The sequence below is a fragment of the Plectropomus leopardus genome, chromosome 1 (genome assembly GCF_008729295.1).
Source record: "Plectropomus leopardus isolate mb chromosome 1, YSFRI_Pleo_2.0, whole genome shotgun sequence".
NCBI lineage: Eukaryota > Metazoa > Chordata > Actinopteri > Perciformes > Serranidae > Plectropomus > Plectropomus leopardus.
The window spans coordinates 25,787,400-25,807,265 of NC_056463.1; the positions used below are offsets into that span (position 1 = coordinate 25,787,400).

The window sequence follows — 19,866 nt, forward strand, 5'->3', positions numbered from 1 at the left end:
GTGTTTTCAGCTTGAATTCAAGTGTTAACACAATTTTACAACATAAGCAAAGAATTATTGCATCCTTTGAAACATCTTAAACCAACTCTGCAGCGCAAAAATTTTGTGTATGATGTGATCCTTTGTTACTGAAATATATATTAAAAAGTTGACTACTGGAGCTTTAAAGCATATGCTGAAGTCTGCATGTGTTGAGGTAAAAACCTTTCACTGTGATTTAAGTGTGTTTAGATTGACCTACATGTGTGTCTCTTTGTATTTAAGTTTTGAGCAAAGTAGGTAGGGGAAGGTAGTTCTCCTCCTGTGTTGACTGATATTATGGGAAAGAAAGACTCAAAAGGATAAATAACATGACACAAATTTAGGTCCAGTGGCTAATTGGCATTAAATGGGGCACTTTATTGGCATTGAGCGCACTGAGAAAACACTCATATCTCACTTCATCTTCATTAGCAGGAAAAACTGATGTGATTTGCTTGTGTGTGCGTGTGTGTGTGTGTGTGTGTGTGTGTGTGTGTTTGTTTACTTCAAAAGGAGCAGGAGCTAGCAGGCATTAATAAAAACAATATTTCTAGGTCATAAGTAAAATTTTAATCATAGTTGTCTCTTGCAAATGTAAAGGTGCAAATTAAAAAAATAAATGTATTTATCAGAATTCCTTATTTTAGATCTCTCTGTTGCTTTTAGATATTTAACTAATCAGCCACAAAACTATAATTGTTCGATGAGCCAACAGACAATTTGACCGGCATTCAGCCAAATAGAGAAATCAAAGAATGTATCAATGACTTTCATCGTTTATTATTATAGGAGTAGTTCACTCTTTTAGTGGGGTTATGGGATTCTTGTCTATAGACTGGATGTCAGTCAGCACGCCCCCAGTTTGGAGAAGTAGGCTCAAGTCTGGCATGAAGGTTAGGCCATCTATTACTGTGGATGGGTCAGCAACAAAACATGTTTCAGCCACCTTAAAAAAAAGTCCAACCTAAAAAGATCTATTTCTGTTTAAGTGTATGCTATAATGAGTGTGTTCTTTACTACTTTACCTTTGTGTCAGACAGTGATTTCTACTGACTGACACAAAGGCTCTCCATTGAGCAACTTGCTGGTCTATCACTGCCTTAAAGAGTTATTTTGTATGTGTTATTGTGCAACTTGGCATTTAAACATATTAGTTGTGTGATAAAAAGATAAAGCAGTGAAAAGAACTCTCAAATTAGCGTACACTTCAACTATTTTGATTTATGTTGGACTTTTTTTTAGGTGACTAAAATACATTTTGTTGTTGATCCATCCACAGTAGTGTGTCACTTATCATCTGTCAGCACTCCAGTCTGCTCCACCAAACTGGGAGCGTGCCGACTGACATCTACTGTATGTAATACATTGACTATGGATAGTACCTCACACAATCCAACTTCAAAAAACAGAACAATCCCTTAAATGATAACCAATGACTTTTCCATCTTGAATGGTTGAAAGTCAATGAAAAAGTCAGTCAGGAAGTTGACAAGCCAAACAGACAGATGACAGTTGTAAGGCTAATAGTTGGATTATATGTCTCCAACAGACAGACAGTCAGAAGACAAACAGACAGACAGAAAGGCAGCTAGCCTGGCAGACAGACAGGCAGCTAATGTTATATATAAGGGCTCCCAGGGACTTGCTACAGCGCACAGCGGAGCACCTGGGGACATGGCAGCCATATGTTTAAGCTTTGTCTCGTCCTACAAAACTCAGTCTGCCCTTCACGTGATTTGTCAAGGGCTGCGCACAGTGACAGGTACAGGGTACAGGAGGACCCGAGATACTGAGACACACAGCAACTAAAGGAGAGGGGTGGATGGAGGGAGAGTGACCAGGGAGAGATGGAGGGGGGCTGGAGGGATGAAAAGAGAGGGGGGGGGGTGACATGAGGATACTGTGGGGCTTCAAGACATACAGAAAACAGGACGAGAGGGGGACCGGCCAGAAACTGAGAGTTGAGGCAACAAAACGGGTTCAAAAGTGTGTTGGGGGGGGGGATAATTTAGGAAGAAAGGAACAGAGAAAAGGATGGAAAAACACGATACACGCAGGTAAAACACGGCAGAACCACAGACAGTTTAGAGATGAAGCGAGGAAGGGGGGGTGGGAGGTACAGGTTAAGAAGCAGAGTGCCTCCAGGCTTCTTTTCACTCCTTTTCCCAACTCCCTTTCTCCCTCCACACACCCTTCTCTTGTCCCGTCTTGTCCCCCTTACCTCCCACCACCCCACACTTCCACCACCTCTCTCTCTGTCCTTCTGTGCAGGGGGTTGAGGCGCTGAACAGATTATGGCGTAATTAAGGCGCTAAAGCAGCACATTATCCACCTGGTGGCTTATCCGGGGTGGCTAGCACCGTGGCTAGGCTAATCAGCCTGTGTGTGCGTGTGTGTGTGTGTGTGCATGTGTGTGTGTGCGTGTGTGTGTGTGTACAGCCAGCAGCATTGGGGCCCATCTCACCTGATTAAGGCCTCTTATAGGGATGTGTTAAAAGCATTAGGTGAGGACAGGAATGTAATTCGTCATGTTTAAAGGCTGGAAATTGAATCAGGGATTAGAAGGCAGCCAAATGAGCACACATTCTCATACTCAGCTAACTGGAGGGAATTCATATCTCCTCGTCTCGCTTTCTGTCTGTCTGTCTTTTGTCATGTTCTCTATTTATTAGTCCCTCTACAATCTCTGTTATTCTCCGTTTACCTCTGTTTGTTTAATTCCTGTCTTGTTCTGCCTCTCTGCATATTCTCGTTGACTCTGAAGTTACGTGCATCTCAAAGCAGGGAGACCCCCTCACTCTTTCTTTCTCGTCTCTCTCTTCCTCTCCTCGGTCGTCTAAGTGTTTAAATTGAAAATAATTGTGCAGACAGACCCCAGAATGCAATCAAAGTGCACGACAATGTACTTGGAAAAGAAGCTTGGTATTATTAGGTTGGGGAGAGTACTAAGTGTATAGTGAAATACCTCAGAGAGTAATTTTATACCTTCAGACTTTATTAAAGCTAATAGGTTTATATATACCTCCCCGAGGCTGGTCAATTCATTAGTTGTAACCGTAAGGAACTATTACGCACACAACAAAGTCAGAGTGTTGAGACAGAGAAAAGGAGACTAAGAGAGTGTGCGGCTGCACGCCTGTATTCATGGAGACGTGTGACAAATATCAAGACTGTTTGTCTGATAATTCTACATAACAGTAAAAACACAAAGTAAAAATAATTCATAAAAAAAATTAAATCAGTAGTGACAAAATTATTTCTGAATTTTGCTTAAAGACACGAAAAGCTAAAAATAGCACAACCGATACAAATTATTTTATTAATACAAATTAATACATGATAAAATGCCAGACAAATACGTATATAAAAATTAAAATCATAATTTCAATAAATTAGCTGTGAACTAGTTTAATATATTATCTATTATGTCTTATTTCATTAATTTTAGTCTTATTCTCAAAATCATTTCTAATTCCAACTGCAATCAAATGTTAGTGAACCATCAAACTAACTAGTTATTAACATGTGATACACATCCAAAAAAACTAATTGTAACACTGCTATCACTACAACTATTTGTCCTACTAATAATAATAAAATAAATAGAAATAATAATGATGTTGGTATTTGACAGTACATTTATTGAGCTATTATTCAACATTATTTGTAGTACCGAAAATAAAGTATATCAATTTAAAGGGCAAACATTAAATTCTACATTTGACAAGGTCCACATGTGAAGAGGACATCTGTGTATGAGCTGCCTCTTAGTTTTCCTAAAGCAGCAAAGAATCTAATTGGAAAACTTGAAAGGAAAAAGAAAGAGACTTGCAACATTGAAGCGTCTTTGTCAAGGGTGCTGTCTTTATTTTCATACACTGCTGAGTGGGCCATGCTGAACAGTAAAATGGTGAGTGCTAAAGAGCCAGTACTGCGTGTGTGTGTGTGTGTGTGTGTGTGTGTGTGTGTGTGTGTGTGTGTGTCTCTGTGTATAAGTCCTTATATGTGAGAGACACCTTGAGGGGGTATGAAGGTGATGATGGTCAAGTCAAAGCCTATTTGAACCATAAACAGGATAAAGGAAATTAAAGTTTTCTTTGCATGTGTGGAAATTAGTTTATTAAATATGGTATAAATATGAAATCTAACAATTATGAAATTAATGACATAAACACCTTTTGGACCTTTTGAATACATATTAACAAAAGCCTCACACTCTGGCGAAGACCAATTTTAGCACACATACACTATGACTGTCCAGAGAAACATTTCATTGACGTCAAAAAAATTATTAACAAGTAATGTTTATGTGCAGCATTGCTTTTTAAAGATTTTGTTGTGTTTGTTACAGCCTTTTCACAAATACGTCACGGCAGTTGGGGCTCTGTGGTTCATGTTTTCAGCAAGCAATTTCCCTGCTGTAGTGTCCTTGAGCAAGAGACTGGACCCTCACAGGCTCCCACGAGTGCCATTTCATAGTTAACCTTTCCCTCTGACCTCCCTGGAGGCAGAAAATGAAATAAGTTACTCTACAAGAATGAAAGATTGAAATGCTACATTTTTCTAATACCTTTTAAGAGTATAGGTTGTGGACACACAAAACATCACAGGAATTATAAATGCTGCGTGTAATATTATCAGTATCATATAAAGAATAATGAAAAAATATTAACAATGTCTGAATAGGTTTTCTATAATTATCTGAAGAAGATTGAGGATGTTGACCTTGTTAGTATTTTAAATGCTTTTAATAATTTATGAGAAGATGGAAGTAAAACAACTTTGTCTTAGCATCTGAAACCTCACCTGCTTCTCCTACTCCTAAACTGGTACAGCACAAAGAATACATTTCAGAAAGGTTTAATTAAATAAGTACAGAATGCATCAATACAGAAAGGCTGAGTCATTGTCAAGGGCACCTTTTTTATATTCAGTACAGGGTAGGACATTTGCGATCATGCATCTGCAGCTACTATTAAATTATGACTGTACTGTCAGCAGTAAGGCAGCATATGGTCCAAAAGTGTTCTGCAATTTTTAATCAGTGACTAAATTCTTAAAAGACAAAGTATCTAACATTTTTAATTTCTGCATATGTATATTTTATTCACACCAAATGTTGAGGAGTTTTGGTTTTTTTTTAAGAGTCAGCCTGGCATTTGTCTTTTCTCGTAATCTGTGCATGGAGACGTTTAATCACCTGATTTAAATAAGACTTACTAAAGACAATGTCAGCGAATACATATATACACACACACACACACACACACACACACACATATATATATTAATATTAAGCTATGCATATTCATAATTACTATATTCATAGTAATAAAAATGTGGCTATGACAGAAAATCTGTTAGTAAGCGCTTATAGTTTCTCTTTCTAACTCTTCTTGCTTTTTAAGTTTTATCTTCTTTTTTTTAGGTGCTTCATTTTGGCCATGCATGTATGCTTCTGCAACATGCAGGTCGTTGTCAAGACTGCAGCCCCGTGCATGTTATTTGGTCACATCTGTAACGCTATTTTTAGACTGGAATCCCGGTCAGATGAATATCATTGTTACTGACACAAGAATAAACAGACTTTACCCTGAAACGCCTTCATCCTAAAGCTGCAAACGGTATGACATTTGTGTGACTCCATGGATCACAAAATTAGACAGTGGCAGTCATGACGTGTTTGGAAACATTTATCCACAATGTGTGTGTTATTGTAAAGAGGGAATAGCCTGTGATAAGCCATTTGATGTGCAATTGCTCTTGAAAAATATAATGATAGTTGTGAAATCAAATGCGTTTTTATGCTATTCAACATGACAAAGAATTAAATCACCACAGTCATCACATTACTTTTAGTCTAAATAACACAGCAATTATTTTGCTGCTTCCTTTTATTCTATAATTATGGTGTAATTGCAATGTAACTACATATAACAAAATGTGACAAAGCTGCCTGTAACCACCAGGCCAATTACTCACCTGACCTTGACTGAATTTACTAATCACAATGTTAGACGTGGTGACACTATAAGACAAATACACCAGCTGTCCCATGTTTTTAACATATTAGTAGAACAATTCACTGTTTTTTATATTTAATTACTGAGAAGAGGAAATGATGATCAACATAATAGAGATGGTGTGATGATATGGCTGCAATAAAAAGAAGTCAGTCAGATCATTAGGAATGTATCAGACACTGTAGTGTGTAGTGAAGTTTTTTTTTTTTTTTTTAATAATTCTTGTTTTATTTTTATCTCCAAATTCTTCTTGTGATTTTTTTTTTTTTTTTTTTACCGCTGTGTGTAGGACTGTTTCAATTGATTTAAGGATTAAACCTGTTATAGTGTAACATATTCAGCTTGTTTCGTTTACCTGAACACACTCAGTAGAAGTTCAGGAGCAAAGCAATACCTTTCAAAACTAATTGAACGCACAAGAGCTTGGAGACGGAGCATCTGGATGAATTTGTGAATTATGTGAGAGGTTGCAGTTATCAAAAGGAAAATGTCATCCTGGCTCTGCCTGTCTCGATGATCTAGTGTGCTCTTTTTTGTTTATAACTTCACTTTATGCGTGGTTGTTCTGTAGCTATTCTGGTGCTGAATGTGCTGGATGACTCTGTCTGCCAGCTCAAAGACAAAGAAGGACGGTCATTAGACTATTCTGTAACATCAGGTACTGTACACCTCTCTCTCTCTCCCTTTTCCTCCCTCTTTCACTCTCTCTAACACACACACACTTTCCATCTTTCTTGCTCTATTTTTCTATTTCTTCCTCTTTGCTTTCACACACACAGACACACACATTTATTCTGCGCTACGGTCCGCATTCCATCAAAGTCCAGCGTCATTTCCTTGTATAGAGCACCATCTACAGGTCTGGAGAGGACCACCTCAGCTGCAGCTTAAATCTCTAACTTCCATTTGCTGGATTCAAAGAACATTTTTAGACTCAGCAACACACTGAGGGGGAGGTACATACTGAGTAATGGCTGTGATGATTACTTGGTGACAACACATATGCACTCAGTATAAATAAATGAAACTGAATTCACCAAAAAGGCTTTCTTTTATAAAGAATTATGCTCACTGTAAAGCTGTTTTGCAATGAGAGCGTTGAAAATAAACTAAAGTATGATTTACAAGAAAATGATGTCACTAAATTTGTTTGTGTTTTGTTTTTTATTGCTGTTACGTTCAGTCTCTACAGAAATATATCAGCTGGGGAAAATAAACACTGAATTTACATGTCTTAAATAGGATCTTCTTTTTATTAATTGGCTGGTATAATCACAATGAGAGCAAATCAGGTCTATTGGAAAATCACTCATTTACCACATTTGCTTTGGATGTGTTCACATGTATTACTTTTAGACAAAAGTTTCAAAGTTGTATCATTATAAATTTGTGAAATGCACTCAACTGCAAGTGAGTATAGATTTTGTGCATATGTGTGTGTGTGTGTGTGTGTGTGTGAGTGTGTGTGTGTAATGCATGTGGAGGGTAAGCGTATGTGGCTGAGTGAATGCAGCCATTGGCCTAAGTGCAACTGCTTTAGCTTTTGTCTCCTATTTTGCGAGCTCCTACAATAGCCTGTTATATTTGTTAAAGTGATGAATGAGTTTGCCCATTCCATTCTTCATTTTGTGTGTGTGTGTGTGTGTGTGTGTGTGTGTGTGTGTGTGTGTGTTCCAGCACTCTCAAAGTCATTGTTTCCCTAGAGAGGGGTCAGTGTGCTGGTCAAAGCTTTCTGCTGCCATGCTCACCTCCCACCACTGACCAGGGAGAGACGGGGGAGGGAGAGTAGGGACTTGCTCGCTTATACCTGCATAATGTGGGAAAATTAAACTAACTGTGAACCTTAAGTTTTTGGTAAATGTTGGTTTTGCATAGATTTAGTTGTATCAATAATGATTACGAGGGGGGGTGGTGGTGGTGGTAAAAAAGGTAGATACTTAACAGAAGCATTTTTTTTAAAAGTGCAAACTGATTCTGAAGTTTAGCAACAATTTAATGCTAAGGGCAAATAATATTTCTGAAAAATTTAAGTGCAGCTTGAAATAAGAAGAAATATTCACACCAGGCCTGCTTAGATCATAGGCTCATTTACCACACACACACACAGACACACACACATGGTCCACCCATTATTAAACAGTCTGTCATGGGGGTTGAGTGTGTCGCGTCTTTCCCCCATTCGCTCACAGCCCCTAGAACAATTTCAATTTTAATAGCTTTTACTATGTATCTGAAGCACTGGAGACACAGAGAGAAAGGGCAACACACACACACACACACACACACACACACACACTCACACTCAAAGCAAGGGAGAGAACTAGTCCCCCTTGTTGAAAATAGAGCCATCAAAAATGAAGGCCAGCCCAGCACAGCCGACAGACAGACAGACAGATCCCGGGAGCATCTTGTAATTATCCCTGTGGACGAGTTGCCTCAAGCTGGGCTCAGCTACCCACCCCAGCCCCCCTTTCTATCATCCCTCCATCCTGCCGCTAACCCCTCCGCTGCTAATTTCATCCCAGGGATTAGCCCCCGCTTGCTTGTCTATCTTGTAATATTTCTGGGGGGTGAAATGGTGAAATATCGCCTTCTTCTACTTATAACAGGACTTAGTGAGCCGGGCCGGGGCATGCTTGTGCCTACCTCCCTCTTTCCCTACTGCTATTCAGAGATGGAGAAAGAGGGTTTAAAAAAAGGGGGGAGATGAAGAGAGAGAGAAAGAACACCCCAGGAAGTGCCGCTGCTGCGACGCAAGCTCTACCGGGAAGTGACCGCAGAGAAGGTGTGAAGGTGAAAGTGAAAGCGGTGCGTGGCGGCACAGCGCTCTGGTAGTACCTGCAGGGCAATGCAAGCTGTTTTCTTTATGCATAAAAGAGAAGGAGGGCGGGAGGGAGGGAGGGAGGAGGAGACACCGAGACAGAAGTGCCACACGCTGCATATCCACCACCCAGTCTTTTGTCTACCTATCTGTCTGATGTTCTTTTCTGCCTTCCTGTCTGTCTCTCTGCCTGACTTTTTTCATAACCTGTCTGACACTTTAACTGCCAATATGTCTGTCATCTCACATGCCTTGTTTGTGGGAAATTTGATTGTGTCCAAAAATACAACCAGAACAATTTGATGCTTCCTTTAGTGTTTGAGACAAACTAAAGTCAAAATTCAGTAAATTAGTGAAACATTATGAGATAAAATACCAGTCAGGGAAGCTTTAAAATAGGGAAAAATTATGATAAATATACTTTAATGCACTCAATTTGCTTTGCCTAGGGCCACTCTTGAAAAAGACAAGAGGCCAGGGGCGAGTTAATGAACAAACATTAAAGTAATTAACATTAAAAATAAAGTAAAGTAAATAAATGCAAATTTATCAGTCCATTTTTGATTTAATTGCCTGTTTTCAGCCTTTTAGTGTTTGCTGTCTTCACTTATCTTTGCCAGACCAACAAATCCAGACTAGCAGCCCCGACATTTGGGGCCCAGACTTTTGTTTTTTTTTTTTTTATAAACAAACTTTATTTTGATGCTTCTTATGCACTCTGACACCTTTTTTAAATACAAGGTGCATAAAAAGTCCCAGTGTGAATCAGTTTATTCTCATTGTGAATTAGAAAATGGTCGGCAGTCCTCCCTATCGGGCCAGAATTGGCCTGCAGGCCACAAATTGAGTATCACTTCTGTAATAAAAAAAAAAAAAAATTATTACATATTTTATAGTAAATGTTCAACAAGAATGACATGTTTCTCTGGATCAGGGCGGGGAATTCAATGTTTTTGTCCTCTGTATGCTTTCAACTTTTTGATTTTCTTTACTGTGTTTATTTTGAGCAAAAAAGAAACAAATGTCTGAGGGGAAAAAAATCTGGTGTTGTCACTAGATTGTTGACTAACTCAGACTGGGATGATATGAAGGTCAAATTATGGATAAATAACAACTAGCTCACATCACAGAGGAATCACAAATTCCCTTTTGGACTGGATGAGCTTAAGGGGGAAAAAATTCAACCAGAACCTTAACAGTCTGCGTAAACAGCACTCATGAGGACATTTATGTGTGTATGACCACATGGATATCTGTCCACTGTGTTTAAATCCATGTGTGCCTGTCCATTTTTGTGAATTTGTGTCCACACATTTACGATATCTTTCTACCTGTGTGTGCGTCTGTCCATCTGTGTGCATGTTTGTCTGTTCATACACTAAATGACCTATAGCCCTCTGTCTCTCACAGACTCCTCTCCATCACTCCAGCCTCTCATTACAGCTGCAGAACCCCAGCCTGTCACGTAATTAAAAGCAAAGTTATAAATGACCAGCAGGCCAAAAGCCATATTTCACAGGTGGTCGGATATTTATTTATAATTTTTCACCTTTAAATGTGTTTCTTATGCAAATGAGAGCCAGGACACTTTTCAATTAACTTTGGGGGCCAGTCCCTCTAAGTACCGCAGAAGCTTGTTATTGAAAATAGAGTGTTTTTGTTATCAGCCATAAATTATTCCTGTGTGTCAAAGAAATTGCACAATTTAATGTATGGACCTGTATTTGGTGCTATCAGAGGTGGCTGGTGTATTTCCCCTCCCTTAAGGACTTGGCAATTGCTTCTCTGGAAATACCACTTTTTTATCCTCCAACAAGTACATATGTATATGAACCAACCCCTCCTCGCTCTCTCTGTCTCCTCACACACAGACAGACTTGTACTTGCACTGCAGGGCAGTTTAACGGTATATTATATGAGCAATTGGCAGGCAGGTAGGTAGGTAGGTATGGTTCTTTTATGGTGACAGACTGAGAGTGTCCCCCTCTGCCTCATTTTCTCCTTAATTGACCCACTGAGGGAAAGCAGTGGAGCGGCCCCGCTATACAATCACCTCAAGGAGAGAGAGAGAAGGGGGATTCAATAGAACCAACTCGCAGAGTGAGGAAGACAGAAAGTTAAGTAGTAGAGGTATCGAAAGAAACTTGTAAACCAGGAAAAGAACATGTGTTTTTCTGCTCTCCTGTCCCATCAGTCGCCCCTCACAGTGTGATATGTGCAGGATATACTTTGAGTGCATGTGTTCACAAGTGAGTTACATTTGTTACAATGTGTGTGCATCACGCATTAAGGTGTGTGTGCAGCTGTGCCCTCTCCCTGGTGCGTAAAAAACGTCCATTAATTGAATTCCCCCTAATTTCCCGTCAGCCTCGCCTTGCAGAGCGAGACGCCTGCCTGCCAGCCGCGCAACGCCACACTTCAGGTATGGTGGATAATGGAGGATGACATTTCTGTCCCACCATGCCTCGGGGCAGCATGTGATACATGGCTTCCTCTATGAAGGTTAAACTCAGCTAACCTGCCTTTGGCGTTTCATTACCCACTTGTTAAATACTCTTTTGGTAATAAAATGATTAAAAATTTTATTGCTTCTCTCAAATGAGGCCTCTTTTCAAAGGGATTTAATGACTTTGGAGATGGATATGCGTGTGTGTGTGTGTGTGTGTGTGTTTGTGTGCCTGTGTGTGGGTGCACTCTGTGTGGGAATGCATGTGTGTGTGTGTGTGTGTCCAGACAAGTGCATCTCCAGTTAGGCACGACCAGTGTGTAAAAACCTAATGAGAGTGATATGCTTTACAGCGAAACCGCCATTATTCTCAGCCAAACGACCTGGGCCGTCATTATGTGTAAAGTAGCAATACCTTTTCCCTCTGTCGGGGCACATTCAAATAGACATGTTTTACATACAGCTCAGTCTGTGTCTTGAAGCGAAGTGAAGTATTTATACTAAAATGAATGGGCCTGACTATTTTTACATCACAAGTTAAGCACCGTGGCTATAGCAACGGGACATAAAATATTATATTCAACCCATTAACAGGAACTACAAGCCTTGCCTAGGCCAATATGGCTCCACAGCGACTGAGCAAATCATCATACCCGGTGTCATATTGGCTGTAAAATTAGCAGTAAAGGGACTTAAGAAACTGATCTCAAAAACCCAATAAACCAGATTCTTAAGGTCTGAGTCAGGAAACAGAAATGGGTCATGGGAACCTGTTTTAAGACCACCCAAAATTTAGGAAAAATATGTTAAGGTGTGAAAAAAGAAGCAAAAATGGGGCTTAATTTGATCAGGTTAAAGTTACAAGTTAAAAGTTTGTTTATATAATTCCTGCTTTCTTTATGCAGCGCTGACAAATTTATTCTTTAATTTATGCTAAACTATAAAAAGGCCGAAGCAAAGACTTTGCAGTCTTTTAATGTGACATCCCTTTGTCTTCTAACAGGGGCCATAATGTCAAAACAGTGTTCTCTTTGTGGACTGTAAATGTTTTAATTGCTTCAAGCAAAAAAAGTACAGTTTTTGTTCAGGGATTTCCCAGATTAGCCTGCCTCCCAGTTGGTCTTTGCGTCACAATCAGTTTTGTTGGGGTTCATTGTGATACTGCTGCTGCCCTCACAGAACCTCTGTGTGCGCGCGCACACACACACTTAATAAATGGCTGGGTCCTCCTCCCTCGGGCCAGAGGAGACGGTGCTGGCCAGTTCATCTGATATATCATGGCAGCCCGCTCCGCTCTGCTCCACTGGACCCTGTCCAACACCTGTTCTCCCATCAGGGGATGTTGTGTTGGCGTGGCATGGCTATGCCACTGTACAGATTGGCACTGCCCAGTTGGGGCGGCAGAAAGGATGAAGTATGAGATTCCCAGTGACAAACTGTAAGCTGTAATTAGGAGGGAGGACCACAGTGGAAAACTGTTATGCCTTTTAGAAATATCCTCTGCATTGTATGATTTAGGAATCACTTCAGAATAAAAGTCATGAGAGTCTGAACGGCCGATAAATTAATGAATTCATCATGAATTACATGGCATTATGATTTTAGCAAATGGATGAAGAATTTCAGCTGCTGTTGGATTTGATTTGCTCAGTTTTCTCATGAGAGAAACATTTCTGATACTAAGAATGATCTCAATTACTGAAAGTAAATCAGTCATGAATAAACCAAGTCTTTTCTAATTAAGCTTTTAGACCAAATATAAAGTAGATTATCGACAACCTGGATACATTAGAGCAGAGGATCGGTTGAATAGCAGAAGCTCGTATAGGGCTAAATGCTAGAAACCCATCAACCTTGGTAGTAACCCCTAAAGCTGAGACATATTCCAAAAGAGCAGAACTTTGACAAATTTCATGGTAAAGAACGAGACTCAGAGGAAAAGACCAAAACCTCAGACCTGAGCAACAGCCTTCATTCACTGCTGCATTATGTCATAGCTGAAAACAGAGTGAGTAATATCAAAGAAACATGAGATACAGAAGGGGCATTGAGTGATTATTTTCATTTCAAAATTTAAGTGTCCCATGCCACTCTACGGCTCACTAGGTTGATCTACGATTGGCTGACTGGCACATCTTTAAGCACACAATTTAAAAAAAATAAATAAATAAAAATGAAAATAAAAAAACTTAAAAAATGCATTAGTCATCTCTCCAGCACCACACGTCAAACACATTTTACTTTTAACATATGAAGACAAAACCATCCATTGTCATCCATGCCAACAAGACATGGAAAACTTGTGTACCGGATCTTTAAAGGCTCTTGTGTACTCACATGTCTATCTGCTGCAGACAGATTCTTTTTCACTCTTAGAAGAATGGGGTTTCAGTTCCGCGGCTTTATTTGAGTTTGCTGATTGGCTAAATCTAAATTGTCAAAATATTCAAAATTAAAAGTGATCACAAAAGGCTTGCAATCTACATACAAGTGTTGCAGTTATGTAGCTGAATTACTCAGATAAAGAATGTGAGGAAAACAATAATTCATTTGGAGATTACTGATAATAGCAATAACTGATACAGTATGGATGCATCCCCCCTCTCTTCTCCTGCGTGTATAATGTAAGTCCGTCTTTTGTCCAGCAGAGGACGACAGAAGGCTATACATAACCATAAACGACTCTAATTTACTTGAGACTAACACTGTTAAACTGGTTCATTTGAAGTTTTTGTTTCCTAATCAAAGATGGTTTTGAAGTTTTTATTCTGAACAGAGGATATCCTATGTTATCTAAATTAATGTCATCGTCATTAGCCTATTATTTGGCTGTATATTGGCTGTTGATTTTATTTAGGCCTACTGTATAATTAGTGTAAATAGTGTCTTTCACTAAAAACTGTAAGCTACAATTGAATAAAAACAGCTTATAATGCCGTAACATACTTCTTATTTCAGAGACTGTATTTTAAAAAATGATAAACAAAAAAAATCAAACAACTAAATATAAATAAATAATAAACAATAAATACCAAAGACATGCGCCATATGACATGTTCCCATTGTTGGGAGAAGTTGGGAGAAAGCCCAATAGCCTTTTCGAATCCATTCTGTTAGGCTACATGAAACTAACTCATATTCCAAAGGGCCCAAGGGCCCAAAGGGGAGGCATTTGATTGTTATTTTAAATTTTACATTTCTGCCCTGATCCACGGGTAAATGTTGCATGTTCCCAGGATCTTACTTTTCATGGTTTTATGGTAAGATGATACCATAATGTCCTGGGTACGCTATAGGAGGAATTCAGTCCTGTAAGGTCTGATTATTGCATGTGAAAAAAATAATTAGAAAAAAAAGGCTTTTGACTAAGGTTAAATCAAAAAGTAGCCTAAGCCAGGAAACCTAAGCGCGTATGAGTAGGACTTTATTTTCTATCACAATCTAGTTAAGTTTGCTCTGATCCCATTAATGACTACTGACTCAATCACAACTCAGGCAAAACAGGACGAAAGATTTAAAAAAGAAAAAAAGTATGTTCATCATAAAAAAATATATTTTCGAAACTTTTGAAAATACGTTATGTCGGCTATCAATTTTCCGGGTGTCTAATTAGAATAAATACTTAATGTAGGCTATCCTGCAACTTTTACAGTTTTCGGGAACATTTCTTTTCATCTTTGAATTGCTGCCATTTTCACCCGTCATGACAGGCTACCACAAATTTTGCTACAATCTGTAATACAGTATCACCTTTGAGAAGAGAAAAACGCAGTAAAGGAGAAACAACTGCCTCCGCCGGACCATACCATTTTTCTGTGAATGAAGGGGGGAGGGACCGCTCCTGAGGATCAGAGGTGATGACACGCGCGACACCCAGTCCCGCCGTAGGTCTCGCGCCGGAGACATGGTGACAGCACGCTGGATCAACTTACAGGCTTTTAAAGAAGAATAGTTACCGCGCGTCCCCCGCTGGATTGTAGAGGTGAGTCATTTCAGCTGTTATTACCGCATTGTGTTGTTTCACCGTGGTGTTTTCTGCAGGTAGAGAGCGCGTTACCTTTCATGTCTGCTAAATGATGGAAACTGTCCGCTCACTTTGTTGCTGATGTTTTTTAAAAAACAGGAAATAATCACTGCTAACGGTGTTTCAGAGGGGGTTTAGTTCAACTGTGGAGCTGCGCCTCATGTTTGTGAAATTCGGTTATTTTGCTTGGAAAACCTGTGATAGGGTATCTTTTTTTTCACACTTGTGAATGTTAATCTTCACCGTCATTACGCTGTAAAGGACAGTTTTTCTGCGCAACACGGAGTTTTAAGATTTAACTGTGAACTCGTTCCATCCACAAAATGCCTCTTTTTTTTCTTTTTCGTGGCTAATTTGATCCGCTAAAATTTACGGTACATTTTCTCCATCCTTTTTTAACTTGATGTAAATGGTTAACATGCAAGGCTACAACAGTGTGTTACTTTTTCACTAACTGGTCTTTTGTCTTTTTTTCTGTGTCTGGTTTATGTTGGAAAATAGGCTGCATATTTACAATGTGGTTTTTACTCATACTCAAACACATACATTGTGTTTTGGTTTTCAGTATAAATTGCCTTTATTTAACATATGTGCCACAATATTTGAATGTTTATTTACCTCTGTTGCGAATAAACGGGTTCAAGGTGGTTGGTTTTTTTTTTATAAAGAGTCGTTTCAACAGGTAACTGATTCTTGGAAATGTGATATAATAGAATAAAAAAAGTAATGCCTGTAATTGCTCCTTAAGTATGATTTTTATCAACATGTGGTCGGCTATTGACTGTGTGTGTGTGTGTGTGTGTGTGTGTGTGTGTGTGTGTGTACGTACACAGTGTTTGCATGTATGATGCTGCCTTTGCATGTGATGCTGAGTTTGATGTGAGAACATTTCGCATCTTCAGAGCTAACATCAGATATTAAAGTCACACAAGCACTGCTTGATGCACAGTACTCATCATGATGGGGATCTGTCAGCTCAGTTTGTGATACCTCTTGCAGTTGAAATGTTTAAAAGCTACCTAAGGTACATGTCCAGCCAGATCTACATGCCTGTAGACAACACAAGTTACCCTGGAGTTATGCAAGCTAGAGAGAGCAGAAGGAAAAAAAACTGCCCAAGGACGTGGAGCAGCAAGATAACAAAGCAACAGGCTGAACAGGCATCAAATATTCAGGAAGTTGGATCTTTGTGGTGTGTTCTAATTATTTCTTTACACTTGCAGGTAGTATCCTGTGCAGTTGTCATGCACTGTCAGTGTCCCGCAGAACACAGACATACAGCATATCTGTTTGTCTGCCTGTGATGTTTTACCGTTGCTCTCAGCTGATAGTGTTTTCCATGTGTTGTGAAAGCATGCGGGATACGTTGACATGGTAAATTTGCACTTGTAGGAATATAATCATTGCAATGTTTGCTTGCAAATGCTTGTAAGGGGCAATTATTGGATATTCAGTGTTTTGGCAGAGCTGACAGGTTAGCTGAGTGGCTGTAATTCACATGTGCGGATGAGCGTGTGGACATATAGTTGAACGGTTGGCTGAACAGTTGGCCAGTTGGTTAGCTGGCCATCGATACGATGTCTGTTGAGCAAACTGTGAATGAGAGCATTTGTTGTGGGTCACTGATCAGTGATGAACCCATCTGAGGGGCTGCTTCTGTGTGTGTGTGTGTGTGTGTGTGTGTGTGTGTGTGTGTTTACAACTGACATCTCTTTGCATATGTGTTTGGTTGTGGGTCAGTGGCCACAGAGCATCTGCAAAGCTGGAGGTTTTTCTGTTTTAATTCTGCTGTTCAAGGCTGAACGAGATGCTGCACTGACCAGCTGACACTGCTCGAATTCCTCGGCCTTATCGCTCTCTCTCTCTCACTCACAGAAACACACACACACACACACACACACACACAAATGCACACACGCATATACAAAAATACCACTCAAGAACAGATTGTGGTGATATAGTGTTTGAACACTTTGTTATGCATATTTGTGTGCATGCATTCACTTAACTGTGCATGTTTGTGTGCGTCCCTGGTCCGGTGTGTGACTGTGTAATATGATCAGCTACTGAAGGTGGAAGGGTGGAGGTTGGAGACCGCTGTCAGACTGAACAGAAAGAAAGAATAGCAGAGATGCAGCGTGTGTGTGTGTGTGTGTGTGTGTGTGTGTGTGTGTGTGTGTGTGTGTGTGTGTACGAGCGGTATGTGGGCCTGGCCAACAGAGAAAGAGCCTGGGGTTCTTATCTGACCTCTCCCTGAATGACCTTTCACCCCTCAAGACAAGCCCTTTGTGTCCACTGAGCCTGAGCCCATGGGAGAGCGTGTGTGTGGGTGCGTATATGTGTGTGCGCGCATCTATTTATGCTTGTGTGCACGTGGTAGAAGTATAGGCCACATCAAAGTCTTACTCAAACATTGTTATCTGGTCTCACCTTTGACCTTGCAGTCATGAGATATCCCTCAAACGAATACATCAGTGCCCTCAAAGCACAGAGCAGATATATGTGGGTTTGCATATATTAGGAGGGAGCTGAGCAGGACATAATGTTAAGTCCTGATATATGATTTGATTATATACACTTTCTTTGTACACAATTTTGGTGGCTTACAATAAGATGCTAACAAATAATCGAACTTTATAATATCAAGAATTACAATCATTCATTAAAGACCAAGAATAATATATTTCTTAGTTTTTGCAAATCAGCTATTTTGAACACACATTATCAATATCCTAAAAAGAAAAAAAAAGAACTCCTTCAAAGTGTTTAAAGATTCAGGAAAGGGTATGGTGTGGGAGTATTATCGGTGGGGCTGGGATATATGGGGGAGTTTAAAGGGATCCTAACCTCAGGTCTGTATGTGTGATGTTGGGTGTTTGAATGTGGTGGTGGTGGTGTTGTAGAGGAGGTCCGAGGGGTCATAAAACACCACAATAGTGTCTTTCTCCCCAGGGTGAAAGAAAGACGGGTAGGGAAGAAGAGGAGGGGGGAGATGAAAGGATCTCCCACTTCCATGTCAGGGAGAGAGGAAGGAGGGGGAGACGGGAGGAGAAAAGATCAACAAAGTTTTACGCTTATTTCTGTCACATCAAGTCAATTTTATTTATATAGCCCAAATCCCAATTTGCCTCAGGGGGCTTAGTAATATGTACAGCATACGACGACCTCTGTCCTTCGACACTTGCAACCAATAAGGAACCCCCCCCCCCCCAAAAACACAAGCTTTAACAACGAAAAAATACCCCCCCTGCTACTTGTCTTGTGATGCACCACAGGTCTTTTGGGGTTTGTCAGGAAAAGATATTCCTTAAAAATACATTTGGGATCTGTACAACACTGGAAGAGTACATTTGCAGCCAGTCAGAGATGAAAATGGACAAATATAAATGCACAGCACTATTACAGCAAAATGTTACAATAAACACACCTGTATCTTCTAAATCCTCTCTCAGTACCTGCAAAAAATCCCCCTTATATAATATTTCTTATACAATATTTATATGATATAAAGTATATAACCTTATCTAGTTTAAGGTCACCTCTTTAATGTAGAATAGTAATGGTGCAATAAAACACATAAAATGCTTTTTAGATTTACAGTATTTGTTTATTTGACTCACAGTTGGTCAGAAGCCGAGATTCAATAAAAGGTAGAATACACCTCTCTGCTTTCATCTCCTCCCTGTCTCCTCCTCCTCTGGTTGTAAAAAGATCAGTCTGCTCTTTGGTAGAAGGTGTGATTACTTCCTCTCAGCGCCGGCTGTGTTATGACAGGGCTTTTTGTCTTCCGTCCTCTGTCTCCCTACAAAGTGGTGCAAGGCTTTAAAAGTCTGCACTGCTTCTTTACATATGAAAGTGAGGAAGCAGAAGGTGGCTTGTAAGGTGCGTGTGCGTGAGGGAGAAGGAGAGAGAGAGTGTTTGTTTGTGTGTTCATCTCCAACTTTAATTTTAAGAGAAAAATGTGAACCTAAAGAGCACTTTCACAAGGCTTAGTCTGTTTACATCATCATTTGATGACATGCAGATAACTGGAAAAGTCTCAGCCAGTGTAACTGGTAGCATCTGTAGCTGATGGTGCACTCAGACTATTTTGCAGAGATGATTGCAAAATAAATTACCCGATGGTCTGTTTTTTATTAATATCAAAAGTGCAACACATGTCATTTTTGCTCAAGGTTAGGCAGACTAGATATCTGAAAAGTAGGGGCGTTTTATTTGTTTTCTGACAAAGACTGATGTGCATTCAGCTCGGATGTGCTCTGCTCATGGTGTCTGTCACTGTATGGCCATGGTGATCATTTGGCCTACATCCCTCATAACCTTGTTGAATTTTTCGAAGAAGGGTGGTGTAATTATAGTTATTGTTTTAATTCAAAAAGGTTTTGCTTTTAATGTGTTTACTTTTACACTATTTGCCATGTTGTTGTGTTTTTTTTTCACTGGTGGTGGAAGTAATAACAATATGTTTATAGTTTCAGATCGATTTTTAAACTAAAATGGTGGTGCCTCCACTGTTTACCCCTTATTACAC

General features: G+C 39.7%; 1 protein-coding gene across 1 annotated transcript in view; it reads left to right on the top strand.

Moving 5' to 3' along the window:
* Positions 1-5,583, top strand: part of spata17 (spermatogenesis associated 17) — an 88,801-nt gene extending 83,218 nt beyond the window's left edge. Inside the window, exon 10 of the mRNA XM_042489571.1 lies at positions 5,450-5,583. The gene's annotated coding sequence lies outside the window, so the exon portion shown is untranslated. The remainder of the gene's footprint in view (positions 1-5,449) is intronic.
* Positions 5,584-19,866: the final 14,283 nt, after the last annotated feature.